This window comes from Podarcis cretensis (assembly GCF_951804945.1).
Source record: "Podarcis cretensis genome assembly, chromosome: 2".
Classification (NCBI taxonomy): domain Eukaryota; kingdom Metazoa; phylum Chordata; class Lepidosauria; order Squamata; family Lacertidae; genus Podarcis; species Podarcis cretensis.
The window spans coordinates 14,911,191-14,932,708 of record NC_137171.1 but is presented as its reverse complement, the minus strand read 5'-3'; the positions used below and the strand labels follow the sequence as shown (position 1 = coordinate 14,932,708).

Below are 21,518 nucleotides of genomic sequence, written 5' to 3'. Positions count from 1 at the left end.
AAGCTACAAACATGAGTCTGACCAAACTGTGGGAGGCAATGGAAGACAGGAGTGCCTGGCGTGCTCAGGTCCATGGGATCACGAAGAGTCGGACACGACTAAACAACTAAACAACTATATATATATATATATATATATATATATATATATATATAATTTTTTCAATACAAACAACCGCAAATGACACAATGGACTGTTTTCAACCTTGTGATTTTTTTATCAACCAACAGGTGGCAGTACTCTGCCGAAGATTTATCCTACCCAGAGAAAAGTTGATAATTTTATTATTTATTGGTTATTTATAAATAATCCTCTCTCCAGTTCAAGACTCTCGAGGAGGGTTGGCTGTTGGTCATGATGCCGTAGCTTCGGGTAAGGTGACCAGGATTGCTGATGACACTAAGTTATTCAGGATCGTATCAAATAAAAATGGATTGTGCGGACCTTCGAAAGGATTGCTCCAAGTTGACTGGATGGGCGTTAAAAAGGCAAAAAGTGTTCAATGTAAACAAGTGTAAAGTGGTGATCATCAGGGCAAAAAACATATAGATAGATAGATAGATAGATAGATAGATAGATAGATATCCCCATACATAAATATACATAAACACACACACACACACATATATATGTGTTTTTTTGAAATGAAGTTTTACAATCACATATCCAACATTTAATGTACAGTGGTACCTCGGGTTAAGTACTTAATTTGTTCCGGAGATCCGTTCTTAACCTGAAACTGTTCTTAACCTGAAGCACCACTTTAGCTAATGGGGCCTCCTGCTGCCGCCGCGCCACTGGAGCACGATTTCTGTTCTTATCCTGAAGCAAAGTTCTTAACCTGAAGCACTATTTCTGGGTTAGCGGAGTGTGTAACCTGAAGCGTATGTAACCTGAGGTAGCACTGTATATCCATACACACACACACACACGGTTTTTTGAAATAAAGTTTTACAACCACATATCCAACATTTAATGTATTTTTAATCTTTGTTGGAAGCCACCCAGAGTGGCTGGGGAAACCCAGCCAGATGGGCGGGGTACAAATAATAAATTACAATTACAACATACAACATAAAAACAAGATTCCACAGGATCTCCTGGACTTCCCTCATGCCCTTTGTGGGTCCTATTGTTAGTCCTTTCCTCCTGCATCTTTTATAATAATCCAAATCTTTTACATCTCCATTATATCCAAAATTTGCCATTAAACTACAAGGGGCAAAAAAAGCCACCATATTTTTTTGCAGAGCAAAAAAACCTTAATTTCACATGCAGGTTCATGGCATCTGACAATGAGACCTTTGGGTTGTAGTGGGGAGCTCAATGAAGGTGTTCCCCATGTGCAGCAGCTGTGAAAAAGATGAATTCCTTGTGAGGGATCATTAGGAAAAGTATCAAACATCACTGAAGTGTGGGCTTGAACCACCAACATCCTGGTTAACAGCCAGGCACTGCGATCCATTGTACCACTGATCCATTCCTGGCATAGTCTAGAAGAAACTTGAAAATGGTCTTGAACAATCAAGATTTGTTTTGATGAATTTCTGCAAGGTGGTTTATTATTCTTAGGCTATGTATGTGAGACAATTATAACAAAGATTCACAAAGGAAACAGTTGAAAAGAAATCAATTAAAAAGCCGATATCAGGGTGAAGGAAGTCAAAACTTTATGTTATTTATATTTATGTGGTGTAAATGTTTTAAGTTTCGTTGGTTGTAACTTTTATTGTCATTATCTAATTTTTAATTTATTTTTATTGCTGTATATATTTTTTTTTGGGGGGGGGTGTTTCTGTTTTGTTGTTGGTGTTCTGATGTATCAATAAAATCTATAAAAAAGGGAAAAAAGAAAATGGTCTTGAACTAGTTCCTAGGCAACAGAAAATTTCCCCAGCAACAGGTGTCTTTACTGGGACATGTGATCTGGCCGGATGGCTAAAAGAGAAAAAGATTATGCTGCTTTATTTAGTTTCTTTTATTTATTTATTTTTTCCAAATTTGTTTTATTAGTTTTCCAAATTTATGACACATAAATCCACAAACATGAAAAGAAAACATTAAAAAACAAACAAACAAACATTTATCCTAACTGTAATAATTCCACTTTTGTTAACATTGCTGGGTGACTTCCTCGCGTCCCCCTGGCTGAGTTTCCATATAAATCATTGTAGCAGTTTTCCAAAACTATTTCCACATAGAATTTACTTGGTTGATTAACATCTTTCTTTTCATTTTAACAACATAGTATTCTACAACATCCCATATTTAAATCGTAGGCCTATCTGATACTCGCAAGTAATTCTTTTTATTTTATCTTAATGGTTTCTTTTATTTCTTAAAGACCAGTGTAAAGCTTTGTAAATAATAATGACTCTGAGAAACAGAACCAATTGGTGTTTATTCCTGTAATGGGAATTTCACTAAGAGATAGCTGGAATGCTGCCGCTGCTCCTGCTGTTATAAAGCAGTAAAAGATGCAGGAAAATATTTGTGTAAAAGAACTCTGCTGCAGAAAGAAATGAAAACCCAGAAGGAGATGCTCACGCACCAAGATGCACATGAGCTGCTAGAATAATAATAATAATAATAATAATAATAATAATAATAATTTATTTATTTATACACCGCCCATCGAGGTGGAACTGCAGGTAAAATACTGTGTGCATACCTGGTCACCATACCAGGGGCAGAATCACATACCCTCCAACATTTCTCTGATGAAAATAGGGACATCCTATTCCATTTTTATTTTATTTTTTATTTTGCATTATTATTTTTTAATGTTTTATTAAGGTTTTCTTGGTTTACAAAGGTATGCGCAATGTCTCTTTTTTCAAGTTACATTTTCCATAGGTCTGTTTCATTTGTTGAGACATTAGGGTTACATTGGGAAGAAAAAAGGGGGGAAGAGGTGGAGGGGGGAAAGGCGAGTGGGGGTGGGGTCAGGAGGCGATATTTCTATTTTGCTTAATGTATGTGTGGGGTTTCGTGTCAGCATCGTTTGTGCAGGTTCTCTTTGCTATTCGCTTGTGTTCCTTTGGCGGTGAGAGAAATTGTGTTTGGCCTTGGGTGCAGTTGCTTGTTTGTGATTGGCTGTGGCGAACTTTGTTTTCGTGTGTGAGTGGGGTGGGTGGGTGTGTTTGAATCAAGTTAGCCATATTAATTCATATGCTGTTGGTGGATTCTTGTATTCCATTTTTATTTTTATATTACAGTGGAACCTCTACTTACGGACGTACAGTGGTACCTCAGGTTAAGTACTTAATTTGTTCCGGAGATCCGTTCTTAACCTGAAACTGTTCTTAACCTGAAGCACCACTTTAGCTAATGGGGCCTCCTGCTGCCGCCACGCCGCCAGAGCCCAATTTCTGTTCTCATCCTGAAGCAAAGTTCTTAACCTGAAGCACTATTTCTGGGTTAGCGGAGTCTGTAACCTGAAGCGTATGTAACCTGAGGTACCACTGTAATCAGTTCCGGAGGTCCGTCCATAAGTCGATCTGGGTCGCTGGTAGAAGTGCTGCTGTGTGCAGGTGCATTTGGCAGCAGCGCACTTCTGCACATGTGCACATGTGCTTCTGCACATGCGCAAATCATGACAAACTCGGTATTTACTTCCTGGTTTGCCGCGGTCACAACTTGGATCGGGCCCAAATAAAGGCGGTGGCAAGTAGAGGTTCTGCTGTATTATTATTATTTTTTATTTTTTATTTTTTATTTTTTATTTTTTATTTTTTATTTTTTATTTTTTATTTTTTATTTTTTATTTTTTATTTTTTATTAATACCCCACCCAACTGACTGGGTATGCCCCAGCCACTCTGGGTAGCTCCCAACATATATAAAAACATAATGAAACATTTTAGGAAAACTTCCCTATGCAGGACTGCCTCCAGGTGTCTTCTGAAGGTTGTATAGTTCCTTATTTTGTTGGCTCAGGAGTCACATACCTGCCAACATTTATCCAATGAAAAGAGGGACGTCCTAAGGAAAAGCAGGACATTCCGGGGTCAAATCAGAACCCGGGACAGCTTCTGTAAATCCAGGACTGTCGCTGGAGAACGGGGAGACTTGGAGGGTCTGTGTCTATAGGGTGACGGTCTCAGCACGAAGGGAAAAGAGAATCCAAATTCAAGTGTTGAAAATAGAAGGTGCAAGGGGAGGCGTCATATTTGCCCTCCCAAAATATTGTATTTCTGCATGGGCAGGCACAGTATTCTCCTATGACCACTTTCAGCCACTATTTCGCTGTTGTGATCTTTCTTTCTTTTTTTAATGTATTTTTATTAAATATTTTCTTGATTTACAAAAGTATGTGCAATGTCTCTCTCTCTCCCCCCCCCCCCATGTAACATTTTTACAAATCAGTTTCATTTGTTGAGACATTAGGAAGAAAAGGGGGAAAGAGGTGGAGCGGGGGGAAATATGAGTGGGGGGTGGGGATGTTTCTATTTTACTTACCGGTAATATACATGGGGTTTTGTGTCAGCGTTGCCTGTGCAGGTTCTCTGCTGTTCACTTGTGTTCCTTTGGTGGTGAGAGAGGTTGGGGTTGGCCTAGGGTGTGGCTGTTCATTTGTGGTTGGCTGTGGTGATCTTTGTTTTCATGTATGAGTAGGGTCGGTGGGTGTTTTGGATCAGGTTAGCCATACTGATTTGTATGCTGTTGGTGGATTTTTGTCATTGTCTTGTTGGGCTGTGTGTGTGATAAAGGGGTGAAGGCGCTGAAAGCTGCTGTCGGTTGCCATTCTGAGTTCCTTGGGTCCCGGAGCTGAAGCCTGGATACACAGTGCGATGAAGCAGGCAGTGGTGCGGCGGTGCTGTGTGTGGCGGACCAGTCACACTGCTCAGTGGGATCCCATCCTCATCGGCAGCGAAATATACTCAGAGTCGAGAGTGTGGATTTCATGCTCTTTATTCAGCTCATAGTGGTGAAGAGGAATGAGTGTTTCCCCAAAATATCTGCTTTATATACATAATTTACACAATGGGCCGCACGTGATTGGCTAATTCCGGGATTCTCCTGTAGGCCAATCAGGTTGCGGAGTCACTTCCACCTGGAGCTGGATTGGGTGGCTCCTGCGGACCAATCAGACTGCTGCATTGTTCTAGGACCAATCAGACTGCTGCATTTTGGATCCTATTCAACTCAGTACATAACAGGCGTCTTCTTCTATTTGTCCCCGTGTCAGTTTCAGTTTATTGGTTGATTTTTCTAGTAGGGCTATTTTCCATACTATTTGGTACCACTGGTCCATGCTTACTCCTGACAGGTCTCTCCAGTGTCTGGTTATGGTGTTCCTGGCTGCTGAAAGTAGGTGGGTTATGAGTTCTTTGTTGTGTAAGTGGGCATTATTGCCTTGGAAGATGTTTCCTGTTGTGATCTTTTAAGAAGTTCATGTTTCTTGCATCTTTCGAATTGCACCTTTGGATTTGTGTGTGTGTGTATATGTGTGTGTGTGTGATATATGGGGAACTTCTACTAGCTGTAGGAAAGCGCTTTCCTGTAAATCTGCCAGAGCGCCTCTTAGAAAAGCACAGTGGTTTCATTGTTCCCTGCAAGGAATCTCCCCCACCACCCCACACACACTTAAAAAAAGAAAGAAAAAGGAAGTTACTGCTTTGCTGGGGAATGAAAACAAATAATCCAGGGTTTGTGACTGAGCAAAGAGGCCCACGAAGGGTCCCCTCCTTGAATATCATTCATAGATTCCAAAGGGCAGAGAAGCACTTTTGAAACACTTCTCTCTTCAAGCTGGGCTGAAGTTCGAAAAATGCTATTTAATTGAGTCGCAATTAAGGCGATCCCTCTGGGCCTTCCTTTTCCCTGGGAGAAATAGTTCATTGGATGCGATACTTGCAGACGAAATGCCGCGGCCCAGAATTTTGCACATCGCAGGGGGTTCGATCACACATTCTTCCGCCAGCGAGTTTGTAGCTTGGATGGTGTGGCAGAGAGACAAGAGGCCTCTGTTGAGGCAAAATTGTGGCCTTTGCACATCTGGCATTCATTGGCCGTTGCGTCAGGGGCCAGAAGCAGATCTCTCCCCCAAGCTAGCAAAAGGTTTTTTAATTATCGAAAGCGCACAACTGGTCCATTCTCCTGGTTCCCTCGATTCATGTGCACCGGCTGATTTCAAGGCATTTGGAAACCTGTCCTTTAGAGCACTGAAAGGAAGAGTGTTGAAAGAACTGTGTATCTGCATGGCACGAGAATCGCAGAATTGTAGAGTTGAAAGGGACCCTGACGATCATCTAGTCCAACCCTCTGCAAAGCAGGAACAGCTGCCCCATATGGGAATCAAACCTGCAACCTTGGCGTTTATCAGCATTATACTCTAACCAACCCAGCAATGGGAAAAGGTATTGGGAAATGACAGCAAGGGCACATAATAACTGATCAGCGCCTTACAATGAGTGAGGCAGCAGAGTGCTGGGCTTTACCTCGCCGGTAAAGTGGGGTGTCATTTTTTAGCGTTCTTTCACATAAACTGTGGTGTGTAATGGTTAGAGCACTGGACTAGGAGCTGGGAGGCCAGTGTTTGAGGCCCCACTCAGCCATGACGCTCACTGGGTGAACTTGGACCAGTCATTCCCTCGCAGGCTAACCTACCTCACAGCGCTGTTGTCAGGATAAGGTGTATGTAAATTATTAAGAAATAATAATAATCTACTGCCTGCATGTAATAAATTAGCACAGGTTGAGTAATAATAATATTTATTAGGCATTGTTTCACAGAAAAAATGTAAACAAGGGTAAAAACAAGAATTATACAACCTAAAATACAGGTTGGTATGTAAATGTAAGAAATAATAATAATCTACTGCAGGTATGTAATAAATTAGCACAGGTAGATTAAGGGGAAAAAAATATTTATTAGGTACTTCCCCCCAGAAAAAAGAAGCCAGGGTAAAAAAGAAACAAGAATAAAACAATCAAGAGATATCACAAGCACACACCCAAATCCAACTCAACTTATGGCAGGGGAAGAGGAAACACAAGGGTTTCGCAACACATATCTTTAAAGGCCCTCTAATGGAAGTTTGGGAGAGGAATAGATTTTTACTAGAACCTAAAGTACCACACTGGCTATCCCCATTGGAAGTTATGAGCGTGAAAAAAGTAAACATGAGAGGTGATTGGATAACTTATGAACAACTGTTAACAAAAGTAGGGGGGACATGGAAACTGAAACCATATGACCAGGTTAAAGAAAAAGTTTATGATTGGTTACACTATTTCCAAATAAACGAAATGTTTAGACAAGACATTAAAGAGAGAGGATACGCGGATAAAGAATCTAAATTCCAGACTGAAATAATAAACAATGATTATAAAATTCTTTCTAAAACGTATAATATGCTATTAGAGTATAACTTGATAGATGAGGAAGTGAAGTCGGTGATGATTCATTGGGCAAGGGCCATAATATATACTATGAAGAATGGGAGAAACTCTGGAAAAAAAATCTTAAATTTACAGCTTGCATAACGTTAAAAGAGAACCTTATGAAGATGTTTTACCGTTGGTATATAACACCTGCAAAATTAGCAAAAATATATAAAACTTGCAATAAATGCTGGAAATGCAGGGAAAAAGAGGGATCCTTCTTCCACATGTGGTGGGACTGCAGAAAGATCAAAGGTTTTTGGGAAAGTGTATATAATGAAATGAAGAGTATATTAAGATACAACTTTGGGAAAAAGCCGGAGGCTTTTCTGTTAGGACTAGCAGGAAGTGATATAAAGAACAATGACAGTAAATTCTTTCAATATGCAACAACGGCCGCAAGGGTCCTATTGGCTCAAAACTGGAAACAACAGAACATACCGACGCTTGAGGAATGGAGAGCAAAACTACTAGAATACGCGGAGATGGATAGATTGACGGGGAAAATTAGATATTTAAAAGACCAAAGGTTCATTGAGGATTGAGGGAAATTCGTGGAATATCTGGAAAATATAAGTGAAGGTCAGATAACGCTAGTTGGGTTTAAAAAAGCTCTGTGAAAAGGTTGGAATATTGTCTAAAGAGAAAAAGAAGGAAAGAGAAAATAATGTCAATATAAGCCAGGATTTGTGTGAATTTGTTAAATTAGGGTATGGATGATTTGAGGGGAAGCTGAAGGAAGTCTTATAGAAAGAAATCTGTGACAACAAGGTGTAAATTGCTGTATTTTTTGTTTGTTTGTTATGATTTAAAAACAATAAAAATTATGCAGGAAAAACAACAACAAAAAAACAACAAATCCAACTCAACTCCTCTTCACTAAAACTAAACAGGAAGATCCAAAAGCCTGGGAGAAAAAAGAATTAGTTTGCCTGCTGCCTAAAAACAGAGCGTGATGGTGTCAGAAGTGCCTCCCTGAAGAGAGCCTTCCATAAATGGGAGCCACCACTGAGAAGGCCTGTTCTTCCTGGTTTGTGTGGGGAGAGGCTGTCCTTGAGGTATTGGGTTCCTGAGCCCCATAAGGCCAGCACTTTAAATGGGGCCTGGACGCCAACTGGTTGCCAGCCCCGTCACACCAAGGTTGGTGGAGCACGATGAGGCCACCACATAGACAGTTGTTTGGTCAGGAGATGTGTAGGGAAGCTCAGTGCTCGTGCCATGAGGTTCCCAAGGAGAACAAAGGATCCAATTCAGGTGTCACATGAAATAACCGAAGTAGAGGTGAGAAGAGAGCAGCTCTGGAAGGACCTGGAGCGGAGACATTTTGCAGAATCCGTTTTTCTGAAGAAGGAAGTCCAGCCATTTTTCTTTGCCTTGCTTTCCCTCGGCCACTTTGCAGAGAAATTTCTCTGAATAGTCTCTTGTTTTATTTTTAAGTGGTTTAACCCACAGCGCCACCCACATCCCCTTTACCCTATATATTAGAAAAGAGCAAAACAGTGATATTTTAGGGAGCAGGTTAGCAGGCGGGGCCTATTACTTACATCATAGGAGCCTACACAACCCAAAACACTGTTGCTGTATGTAGGTTTTATTTTATTTGTTTTTTATCTTATATTTTAGAAATGTACATCCAGGTATGTTTTTTTCTTTAAATTTTTGTGGGGCTCCCAAGAGAGTGGGGCCCTAAGCTATACCTTGTTTAGTTTATACGTAAATCCGGCACTGCACGGTACGAGGTCTGAGGCTTTGTTTAGAGGACACAATCAGTTGACAATGCTGTGAACATTTGCAGTGGCAGCAAAAGCAAAACTCCTAAGTAGGGACTAGATAGAGAAACTGGGCCTATTTCCACTGGGAGCCACACCCTTTGGAACAAGTGTTGTTGTACCAACAGTTGGATGCTGGGTGAAATTGTGTTCTCTTCCTCCAAATTTCAGCGCTCATCAACAAGGTGACAGGATTTCAGAGGCTTGTTTTCACATACAGTGGACGCTCGGGTTGCAAATGCGATCCGTGCGGGATGCACGTTCGCAACCCGCAGTGTTTGCAACCCACAGTGGCGCATTGCGCATGCACGGGTTGCAATTTGGCGCTTCTGCGCATGCGCAAAGTGCTATTTTAGTGCTTCTGCGCATGCGCGACCCCCAGAAACCAGATGTTATCTGTTCTGGTACTTCCAGGTTTCGGCGGGTCCGCAACCCGAAAAAACACAAGTGTCTGTAACCCGAGGTATGACTGTACTTTTTGTCTAGGAACTACAGAGGTTGGTATAAGCAAATACCTTTATTGTTTTGATTGGTAGTTGTGCCGCCAGGGGGCAGCAGCACCCCACCATATGGATTCCTGGATCCTGCACACCCCCCCCCCCCAAGTTGCAAGCCAGGAGACCCAACTGTAGATCACTGGCTGCACATGAAACCTTCCAGACCCCAAATCCAGATTTTGTATATCTCTTTCTTAACGAAGCTTGGCTTGCTTGTTTGGTTTTGATTCACACAACCACCTAAATGTGGGGAGGGATGTTCAAAGAGGTAAGACAAAAGTATACAACTCTAGCTGTTTGGAAGTCATTGTATACCTTTTGGTAGCTGTGTGTTTATGTTGTCAAATCGCTTCGGGGATTTTGCTAGGAAGCGGTTCGGAAATGAAATGAAGAATACTTGCACTTCCCACAAGTCAGGGTGGTGATGAGCTTACAATAAAGAAAGAATTGACGCTGAATTCTTAAGCCACTATGATCCCACCTCCCTCCTAGGTTTGCAGTCTATATGAGCAGGCCCAGATTTAGGTTTGATGAGGCCCTAAGCTACTGAAGGTAATGGGGTCCAGCTGTCCTTTGTCAACAACAAATTGCCACTGTTTTTTGTGTTGAATATATGCTGTATGGTAATTTATGGAACTAATAGGTATCTAAAGCCATTTGCACAAAACAAAATATGTATTTTATCAAAGTAATTGTTGAAGTGAAATACAAGTAAGAAGACGTATATTAATAGTGAAATTGGGTGGGGGGGGGCAAGAGATTGGGGCCCTAAGCTATAGCTTGTTTAGCTTATACGTAAATCCAGCTCTGTATATGAAGGATGTAAAAGACCCCTGGACAATTAAGTCCAGTTAAAGACGAATATGGGTTTGCAGCACTCATCTCGCTTTTAGGCCAAGGGAGTCAGCGTTTGTCCACCAACAGCTTTCCGGGTCATGTGGCCAGCATGACTAAACCGCTTCTGGCGCAACGGGACACCGTGACAGAAACCAGAGCAGTGCACGGAAACGCCGTTTACCTTCCCGCCGCAGTGGTACCTATTTATCTACTTGCACTGGCGTGCTTTCGAACTGCTAGGTTGGCAGAAGCTGGGACAGAGCAACAGGAGATCACTCCGTCATGGGGATTCGAACCGCCGACCTTCTGATCGGCAAGTCCTAGGCTCTGTGGTTTAGACCACATGAGGGATGTACATACTAGCAGATCAATCATTTGCTCCTCCTCTCATATGCTTCAGGCAGACATCCCTTTATAATAACTTTTAAAAAGACCACTTTATGCATTTAAAATGTTCCTCATTTGCTTGTTTGCTTGTCTTTAAATGCAAAACTGCTCTGGAAAGGGAAGTGTGTTTATGACCCATTAGGTCCAGTTGTGGCCGACTATGGGGTTGCGGCACTCATCTCGCTTTACTGGCTGAGGGAGTCGGCGTACAGCTTCAGGGTCATGTGGCCAGCATGACTAAGCCGCTTCTGGCGAACCAGAGCAGCGCACGGAAACACCGTTTACCTTCCCGCCGGAGCGGTACCTATTTATCTACTTGCACTTTTGATGTGCTTTCGAACTGCTAGGTTGGCAGGAGCAGGGACCGAGCAACGGGAGCTCACCCCGTTGTGGGGATTCGAACTGCCGACCTTCTGATCAGCAAGTTCTAGGCTCAGCGCCACCCACACAGGTGTTGACGTCTGCAACCGGTTGTGTAAATTAGGTCCTCTCCTCTCGCAAAAGCATTATTATTATTATTATTATTATTATTATTATTAAGCTTGGGAAAGAGCCATTGTAAATACAGAAAATTAGATATGAATGACAAGATAACTGGGGTGAATTTCACTGCGTATGATCCAACTGCACCTGTGCCTTTTTTGTAAGTACAGAACACACTGAATTCCCACTGAATTCAGAAGATATCATTTTTGAATAAATATGCCAAGGGTTATCATGCACATAACTATCTCAACCTTCCTTTCAATTCTCCTGAGATGCTCTGCTTTTAAGTTAGACCTTTGGACTTACATGCAATGAGTCCATCTCCCGCTGGTCCTGGTTCATCAACTTTTGCGATCTCCTGAATATTTGAGCTTATATTGCTTTTATAAGGACACAAGAGTACATTGTTATCTATAAGCTTATATTTTACAAGGGTAACTGCAACAGCTGACAGAGACAGTATGTTGAAGAAAACCCTAAACTCCATATCACATGTGCAAAACTCTTTTTCCTATTGCTGCTACTCTATCAAACTGCTTCCTGAAGATGTTTTCAGTGTGCATTTATTCATGCAATAGAGCGCAACATTCCCTGCGGATGTTTCTCAGCACCATTACTGAAATCAGAAAAATCCAAGACGAACTGATAAGCTGAGTTTAGAAAACAAAAACGATGCAACACGATTCCATTCCATGTAATCTCTTTAATACTGTGAAATACTTTTCTTTTTAAAATACAGTATTTTCTGAGGTAGACCATTACAGTTCAAACGCATTTTTTTCAGACATTAATAAGACATGAATTAAATACTTTCATGTACAATACGTTGCAAAATGAGGTAGAAATGGTTACAGAGGATGTACAAAGTCAAAAACGATTTAAAAACAAACAAAAAAAAAGTCTTCAAAATTCCAGTACCACTTTTTGGAGGAGCAGAACAAAATAAAACAAAAAGAGGCAATCTTCCTGAGGTATATAGCTAGGAATACCTATGAGATACATTCGAAGGCACCCGAATGATATTAAGAGACTGTGCCCTCTTTCCAAAGGAAATCTCCCTTTGGAGAAACCAATCGTCTAAATTTTACCAGCATCGTAGGGTTTGAATGATGATGGATTTTCCACTATTACTGTTGGAGTGGACGCAACGGGGAAAAAACCATCTGTGATTTAGAAACAATGAGTGGTGCTTTTTAGATTCCTTTCCCCACTGATGTGCCTGCTGAGGAACTTTTACGCATTATAGAAGGTTCTGGGGGCAGGGAGCATTCTAGAATGCAAAATCCATTGTCCCTGAGTTCCGACCAGAACTGTTGGGAAATCTAGGACACAAGCAAGACTCTCTCCTGCAACTAGTTGTCCATTGCTCAGAAAGATTGGTGGCGGTGGGAGAGCTTTCTGCGTTGTTAATCTTCATCAAATATAAGCAGGGCTTTTTGGAGCTCCAGCGCCTCTCAAATGGGCACCACTGCCATTCTAAGAGATCAAGAGAGAAGTTCGTGGTGAGCTCCAGGACCTCTTTTTCTAGAAAATAAAATAGCACTGCTTATAAGGAGCCTCAGACTTTATCCGAACCATTTGGGAAACTGCTAATTGGCAGGGAGAGATAAAAGTGGTCCTTAAATGCAGAGGTTAGAGCGGGTCTATGAGGTCGCAAAATGTGGCTTCACTCATCAAATTACCACGCTGTGAGTCTGTGTGTCTTTGGTGGGTTTTGCTCTCCACCACACGCGTCTGAAGGGGCTGTTTCTGGCAACATGCTTAAAGCACATCACTGAACAACAGCCTCATAGCTTATTTTTGGTAGTGTGTGATTTTTCAGCGCATGACATGTAGGTAAGGAGCAGCTATAGGCTTTGGTATAAGAGAGAGACAGAGAGAGAGAGAGACAGAGAGACTAGTAGGCATTGAAACTCTTGTTTTCAAAAGCTAACTTGCTTTCACAGGTGTAACAGCAAACTGTGTGCCAAAAATGAGTGTGAGGCACACTTCAACATTTGTCAGTAAGCACAAAAATGATGCTCACAGCCAGACACACTTTGCTCCCTTTCCACAGCTTTTCAAAGAGACTGTGACTTCATTTTAGAACTCTCGAGACACTGCCTAAACACACACACACACACAATCATATAACTAAGCAGTCAAAAGCATTTAGTTGCGATGAGCAAAAAGACTGTTGCTTTTGGCGGCAGCGTGGGTGTGATTGCGATTGCATAAGGTTGGACCAGAATTTGGACAACCAGAATTTTCTGAAGTTATTAGTGACTGTTGTGACTTGTGTAAATGTATACAAGTCCACAACAAGCACAGATATGGTGTAAATATGGGAGCAGCTTAACCTTTCCCCTCTCACTCATCCTGGTGTTTCCAAAATGCTACTAGTAATGGCTAGTCCCCCTTACTCTGCTAAGCCACAGACTCTTTCCTCCATCTACACGACACTTCCTTCTACCTGCTCCAGCCCTACCTGTGGATGGCAACATTCTCCTATCAAAAAAATACGAGCTTCCATGCTCGGAGACAGTATACCAGCATTCTGGGCACAAACAATCAGGGATATCTGTTGCTTTCGTTCCCTGATTGTTTGTAAGCCTCCTAAAAGGAATCTAGATCACTGCTGTTGGAAGCGGAAATAGGAAGAATTTGAGTCCCAAACAACAAATCTCACACTGCTGCTGCAGCAACACATCAGTTCTGCAGAAGTAAACCAGTGAGTTTGACAGACAACTCACCCAAGAACAGAAACCCAAGCACAAGTTGAGGTATGGGCCCCGTAATGATTTCCTCTTGAATTAGATTCCCCCAAATTCATTTTTTCTTTCCAAAACTCAATTCTCCCGAAATTGTTTTCTCTTGTCCCTCACTAAACCAGATTTTCTCAACTGTGGGTCACCAGATGTTAACGGACTACAACTCTCATCATTTGTAGTGAGAAGGGCCAGCAGTCAGGGATGATGGGAGTTGTAGTCCAATAATATCAGGAGACCCAAGGTTGAGAAAGGCTCCCTAAACTAATAATCCCATCTTCATCATTCACTTTTAATGCATTTCTAATCTTTTGTTGGAAGCCGCCCAGAGTGACTAGGGAAACTCAGCCATATGGGCGGGGTAGAAATATATTATTATTATTATTATTATTATTATTATTATTATTATTATTTATTAGTCAGTAATAGAACAGCCCCATTTCCCCTATGTAAACCCAATCCTGCATTCACCCTATCAACCTGCACCTGGGTTCCTTCTCACCTCCACCTTAAAGAAGCAGAAGAACAAAAGCACTATAATTTGATTTTTTTTTAAAGGGGCCAGATGGCCAATCGGCATCTATCCACCCATCAGTGTGAATGAGCCAAACTCACCTCCATAAGCACTTGCATCTCACCTGTTGAGACAGGCAAGGCTTAAAAAAAACAACCCCATGAACCTACATACCCCAGAACTATCTCACGGGCAAAAACGGCAGTGCCCTTAAGTTGGTGTGATGTGCAATGTTCATTACAAAGGAAGTCACATCGGCTTCGCCTTACATTGCGCCATCCTAGGCATAAAGAGAAGTCGCGAGAATGGAAAACACAGCCCAGCATACATAAACCTTTGGTTCTGAGAGGCAGTCCTCTAGCCAAGCTAGATACCCTTGTCTTTCACACAGTCCATTTTCAGCTAATGCTACCACAATTACCTCTAGAGAAATTCTGGGGAGTTCTTCTCCAAAGCACTACATACGCAAACTATGCTCCGTGCAAAAGAATGTAAAATTTGGTGCTCAAAACCAACGCAAACGTTTGCTTATTTTACCAAAAAGTTACAAAATTTGCACGGTTGGGTTTTTTTGTCTGTTTGTTTTGAAGAAGATGCTTTGCTCCCTTCCTCATTTCTGGCAGTTTCTGAGTGTTTTTAATCAGCCAGAAGCAGTTTGCTAAGTTCCAAGCAACCGCCAATGTTTTCTGCAGATTTGCTTGAGGAACAGAAATTTGGTTCTCATAGGAGTTATTATTTTCAGGAATCTGTGCCATAAATTACATTTGGGACTCAGCTACATTAGGCAAAAAAACCCACAATGCCTTGAATGCGTTATAAACATGCGACACCAGATGGCGCCAGACAGCAAAAAAAAATCTATGTGATTTTTACATAGCGGTTTTTTTCTTTTGTTATAACGATTTAATTTCTGACTTATTTATAGTGCCCACTCCCCCGTGGTAAGAGCCACCCTTGGTATTAGAAAACAGAGAAGGTAAATGGCATTGGGTACATCCTTTCATAGCATGGAAGCTGTCAATTGTTTCTTCCAGAACACAACTGAAGTGCATTATAACGACACCCAGCTCCACAGTGACACTGCAATTCTATCCATCTCCTGACCTGCGTGTGTTCACTCTTGTTCTGAACTCACTCATTATCTTTAAAGCTTACGAGTCAATGGAAAAGGCTGACAGCAGGGTGTCGACAGCTTCCAATCAAGCCTCAGAAAAGTGCTAGTTTAATTTCTGTCTCCAGAATATTGCTGTTTATTGCAAATATGGCTAAGAGGAAAAGGGTGGGGTGGGGAGGAAGAGAAATTTGCTTGTGTGCTTTTAGGTTTTGCCCCACGGGGCAAATAGAAACTCGGAGGAGGCAAGACCACACCAGGAATACTGTGTCCAATTCTGGGCACCACAATTTAAGAAGGATGGTGACAAGCTGGAACGTGTGCAGAGGAGGGCAACCAAGATGATCAAGGGTTCCTTATGAGGAATGGATGAAGTAGTTGGGTACGTCTAGCCTGGAAAAGAGGAGACTGAGCAGAGATATGAGAGCCATCTTCAAATATCTGAAGGGCTGTCTCATGGATGAGTGAATAAGTTTGTTGTCTCCTGCTCTGGAGGGTAGAATTCGAACCAAAGTTACAAGAAAGGGGATTCCGACTAAAACTTTTTGACAGTAAGAGCTGTTTGACAGTGGAACAGTGTCCGACTCTCCTTCCTTGGAGGCTTTTAAGCAGAGGTTGGCTGGCCATCTGTCATGGATGCTTTAGCTAAGATTCCTGCATTTCAGGGGTTGGACTAGATGGGCTTTGGGGTCCCCTCCAACTCTACAATTCTGCAATTCCAAGTGGAAATGGTAGTACAGTTAGAGCAGTGGGCACTCCGCTGGTCTTGGGGCCCTGGTAAAAGTCAAACCTTGCTACCCTCTGGAGGTGTCAATCAAAGAGTTGAAGAAAATGAAAAGGAAAGGAAACGTGAGCCCTTATATAACAGGGACCATCTCTTCCCATGGAAATAACACTGGTGAGACTGGATACAGTGGTACCTCAGGTTAAGCACTTGATTCGTTCTGGAGGTCCATTCTTAACCTGAAACTGCTCTTAACCTGAGGTACCATTTTAGCTAATGGGGCCTCCCACTGCCACCGCGCCACTGCCCACAATTTGTTCTCATCCTGAAGCAAAGTTCTTAACCAGAGGTACTATTTTTGGGTTAGCAGAGTCTGTAACCTGAAGCATCTGTAACCTGAAGCGTCTGTAACCCGAGGTACCGCTGCACCTTGGTTCTTGAACTTAACCCATTCTGGGAGTCTGTTCAACTCCCCAAACCATTTGAAAACCAAAGTGTGGCTTCCAATTGGCTGCTTCCTTGCACTCAAGCGGAAACCACGTCGGACGTTCGGCTTCCGAAAAACGTTCGCAAACCGGAACACTTACTTCCAGGTTTGCGGCATTCGGGAGCCAATTTGTTTGACAACTAAGCCGTTCAAGAACCAAGGTACCACTACTCTATATGCAAGCAGGAAAACCACCACAACCACAGCACCCATAACTGTGTCACTAGAAGAGTAACAGCCATAGTTAATTACATCCAAAATAAAGTGCTATCAGATGCAATTGCCTTGCTGAGAGAGTGTAGCGGAGGGGGGATGCTTCCTACCACTCACTTAAGTTGCAGTTTTGACACTGAGGGGGGGGGATTTATTTGTTTCTTGGCTTTTAGAGAAGACGCTCAACGGTGCAGCCGTTGAATCAAAACCGGTCAAACCCTGCTGCCAATATGAAATCTGGGCAGAGAGGATGCTGTGCTCTTGATTGTCACACCACAAAGAGTCATCCGCGCTCTCTCCAGTGACTTCTAAGGGAGTGAGAGACCAGCCGGCATGTTAATGTTGGTTCAGTATTGGTGGGCGGCTTCACACATTTGCATTTTTAGGTGTGTAAGCCACAAGGACCAAACTGCAGGTGATGGGTAGTTCAGCGTTTTCATGGAAAACAGCTGTGAGGAGGCTGAAATGAGGAGCAGAAGACAAGGACAAGGTACTTAGGTACTCCACCCTTTCCATTCTTGCTATTTGCCCAGAAAACCCTGGGCTGCTTTACCACTAATGGGGAGAAAGATAAAGGTTAGCAAACTGGGTGTTCTTACCGGTCCACAGGCAAGAGAGGATTCCCAGCTGATGAAGCATCTTGGCCTCAGTGACAAAGCATCGAGGCAACAAGAGAGTTAAACAGCTGGGTAACTAGAAAGCTAAGTACCAACCTATTTAATAAAGCTGAAACCGCAAAAGGGGGCAGCATTAGGGGCACTATGTGCTAGGAGCTGAATCCTGCAAAAATGTAAGAGCTCAGGCGTTAACTCTAAGAGCCGATACCTAGTTTGCAGAAACCTAGTTTTCAGCTCAGAAACCTAGTTTTCAATAAAGAAGGCTGATCGCCGAAGAACTGATGCTTTTGAATTATGGTGCTGGAGGAGACTCTTGAGAGTCCCATGGACTGCAAGAAGATCAAACCTCTCCATTCTGAAGGAAATCAGCCCTGAGTGCTCACTGGAAGGACAGATCCTGAAGCTGAGGTTCCAATACTTTGGCCACCTCATGAGAAGAGAAGACTCCCTGAAAAAGACCCTGATGTTGGGAAAGATTGAGGGCACAAGGAGAAGGGGACGACAGAGGACGAGATGGTTGGACTGTGTTCTCGAAGCTACCAACATGAGTTTGACCAAACTGCGGGAGGCAGTGGAAGACAGGAGTGCCTGGCGTGCTCTGGTCCATGGGGTCACGAAGAGTCGGACACGACCAAACGACTAAACAACAATTTTTCAACTCTATCCAAGCATGGGAGATACCTCTACCTTAGCGGGAAAATCTTGAGGGGGTCACACTAAACCAGAAGCCTAGGTTGAATCCCAATTTTGAATGTAGGGTGAAAAAGAGAGAGAGAAAGATGCAGAAAGAAAACTGCAAATACATAGTTCCATGTAATACATATCTAGTTAGTGAGAATCCAAAAGGTATACTCAGTTTTTACAACAAGTTCTGGTTTTATAGGTTAAAAGGGTTGGGGGCTTTCGAATAAAAAAAAGAATAGCATACATGCTAAAGAACAAGGGAAGGCCATGGCTGTAAGTTTCAGCCTTCAGTTCAGTTTAAAACCTGTTAAAAACTAGTTCATTTTTTGAAAAAATAGAGTGTAAGTAACTTAAAATTGCAGAGTGGGTTTCACTTTTAAAAGCCTTATTATTAGGGTTACCATACATCCCGATTTTCCCAATATTCCTGGGATTTCAACGGTGGAAGTGGTATCGGGGGAAATTTCTGAAAAGCAGCAGTTTGTCCGGATTTTCACTTCTTCAAATATGGCAACCTTTCTCAGTATGAGCAGTCCTGGTTTAGGTTAAGTGCAGTATATAAACTGAAGCCAAACAGTAGGCCTCATTCCAAGTCCACGTTTCAGCTTTCAGTTCAGTATAAAACCAGATAAAAGCTAGTTTCTGTTTTAAATGAAAACTTCAACAGGGAGTTCATTGCTACCCTCTATCTCCTCCCTGCTTAACTGTCTACTCCCCAGACAAAATAAATGCAAGAAGGCAATGAGGAATGCAAAAAGAAGTATTTCATGAAGCTCATTGCTAAAAGCCCAAAGACCACCACCAACAAATTATTCAAATACATTAGAGGCAGGAGACCATCTTTGGATGACAAGGGAATCAAAGATGTGATAAAGGAGGAAAAGGAAGCTGAATTAATTATTTGCACCTGCCTTTACAGTAGAAGATGTCAGGTAAATAGATCCCTGTGCCTGAAGTTTCTCAAGTAGAGAGTCTGGAAAAAATATTATTATTATTACTATTACTTAGGCAAATGGTGGTGACAAGCTACAGTTCTAGCCCTAACAGATGATAAATTGTGTGGTCTGGATAGCATCTGCCCAAGAGTTCTTAAAGAACTCAAATGTGAAATTGCTGAACTCCAAAAACAAGTACTTGTCCCTAAGATCAGCCACCATACTTGAGGACTGGAAATTGGCCCATGTAACACCAATTTTTAAAAAGGGAGCCAGAGGGGATTCGGGAAATTACAGGTTGGTTAGTTTTAACGTCTGCTCCAGGAAAACTGGTGCAAAGGATTATTAAAGATAGAATTACCAAACATATAGAAGAACAAGTCTTGCTGAAACAGAATGAGCATTGCTGCAAAGGATAATTCCTGTCTCACCAATTTTTCAGAGTTCTTTGAGAGTACCAAGAATTTGACACTGCATACTTCGACTTTCAAAAATCTTTATAAAAGGTACCCACACCAAAGACTTCTGAGAAAGCTTAGCAGTCATGGAATAAGAGGAGAAGGAATTGTTTAAGGTCCAGAAAGCAGAGAGTAGGAATAAATGAAGAGTTCTTCAGATGGAAGAAGGTGGAAAGTGGAGTTCTGCAAGGATTGGGCCTGTGCTTTTTAACGTGTTCATCAATGATCTAGAGCACGTTTTATTAGGAAAGGGATTGAAATTAAAACTGCCAATATCATAAGACCATCCTACAAATCTATGAAGCCAAACTTGGAATACTCTGCACAATTCTGCTCACGATACCTTAAAAGGGGGGAATTGTAGAGCTGATAAAAGTTTCGGAAAGTGGGCAACCAAAATGATCAGGGGGCTGCTGCAGCTCCCCCTCAAGGGAAGGTTACAACCCTTGGCGAGGGGGTTAGTTTCAAGAAAAAGCAAGATATAATATTATTCAAGACATGGGGAAAGTAGATAGGAAGTTGTTCTCCTCTCAGGATTCTAGAACCAGAGGCCATCTAAAGAAGCTGATTGTTAGAAGATTCAGGATAGAGAAAAAGGAGGACTACATGGTCACTAACTTAGATGGCTTTTAAAGATTGGAAAAATGCATGGATCTATCAATGGCTAAGTTCTACCTCCATCGTCAGAGGCCTCCGAATATTAGTCGCTAGGAATCACGGGTGAGGAGAGAACTTTTGTAGTCAGATCCTGCTCACGTGCTTCCTGTAGGCATCTGGTTGGCCAATGGGAGAACAGGATGCTGGACTAGATGGGCCTTTGGTCTGATCCAGTAGGCTCTCTTTATGTTTCCTGTGTAATGTGTGAAATGCCCTGTAATGCCAAACCATTTGTATCCATGAAACAGCCAACGCTGGCCACAGGCTTATTCTGTGTTCAGTTCCCTCAAATACTTTTCAAAGGCAGGTAGCTCAGTTGTGGGTTATTAGTGAGATAATGCACAAGGGAAACACAGACCCTCCAAGTATCCTTATTTCCCAGGGACAGTCCTGGATTTACGGAAGCCATCCCAGGTTCTGACTTGAACCCGTAATGTCCCACTTTCCCTTAGGACATCACTATTTCCATCAGAGAAATGTTGGAGGGTATGGAGTTATGCAAACTCCAAGCCAAGGGGATAAGTAACAACACAATCTTTAGAAGACATCTGAAGGCAGCCCTGTATAGCGAAGGTTTTTTTAATGTTTAATGTTTAATTATGTTGGAAGCTGCCCAGAGTGGCTGGGATAACCCAGTCAGATGGGTGGGGTATTATTATTATTATTATTATTATTATTATTATTATTATTAAAGCTATGGTTTTCCCAGTAGTGATGTATGGAAGTGAGAGCTGGACCATAAAGAAGGCTGATCGCCGAAGAATTGATGCTTTTGAATTATGGTGCTGGAGGAGACTCTTGAGAGTCCCATGGACTGCAAGAAGATCAAACCTCTCCATTCTTAAGGAAATCAGCCCTGAGTGCTCACTGGAAGGACAGATCGTGAAGCTGAGGCTCCAATACTTTGGAGAAGAGAAAACTCTTGAGAGTCCCATGGACTGCAAGAAGATCAAACCTCTCCATTCTTAAGGAAATCAGCCCTGAGTGCTCACTGGAAGGACAGATCG

The 21,518-nt window shown here is 42.2% G+C and overlaps 1 long non-coding RNA gene across 1 annotated transcript in view; it reads left to right on the top strand.

Moving 5' to 3' along the window:
• LOC307210505 overlaps positions 1 to 21,518 on the top strand; it is a 349,261-nt gene that overhangs the window by 177,606 nt on the left and 150,137 nt on the right. Inside the window, exon 2 of the long non-coding RNA XR_013836035.1 lies at positions 16,878 to 18,003. This is a non-coding gene — a long non-coding RNA (uncharacterized lncRNA). The remainder of the gene's footprint in view (positions 1 to 16,877; positions 18,004 to 21,518) is intronic.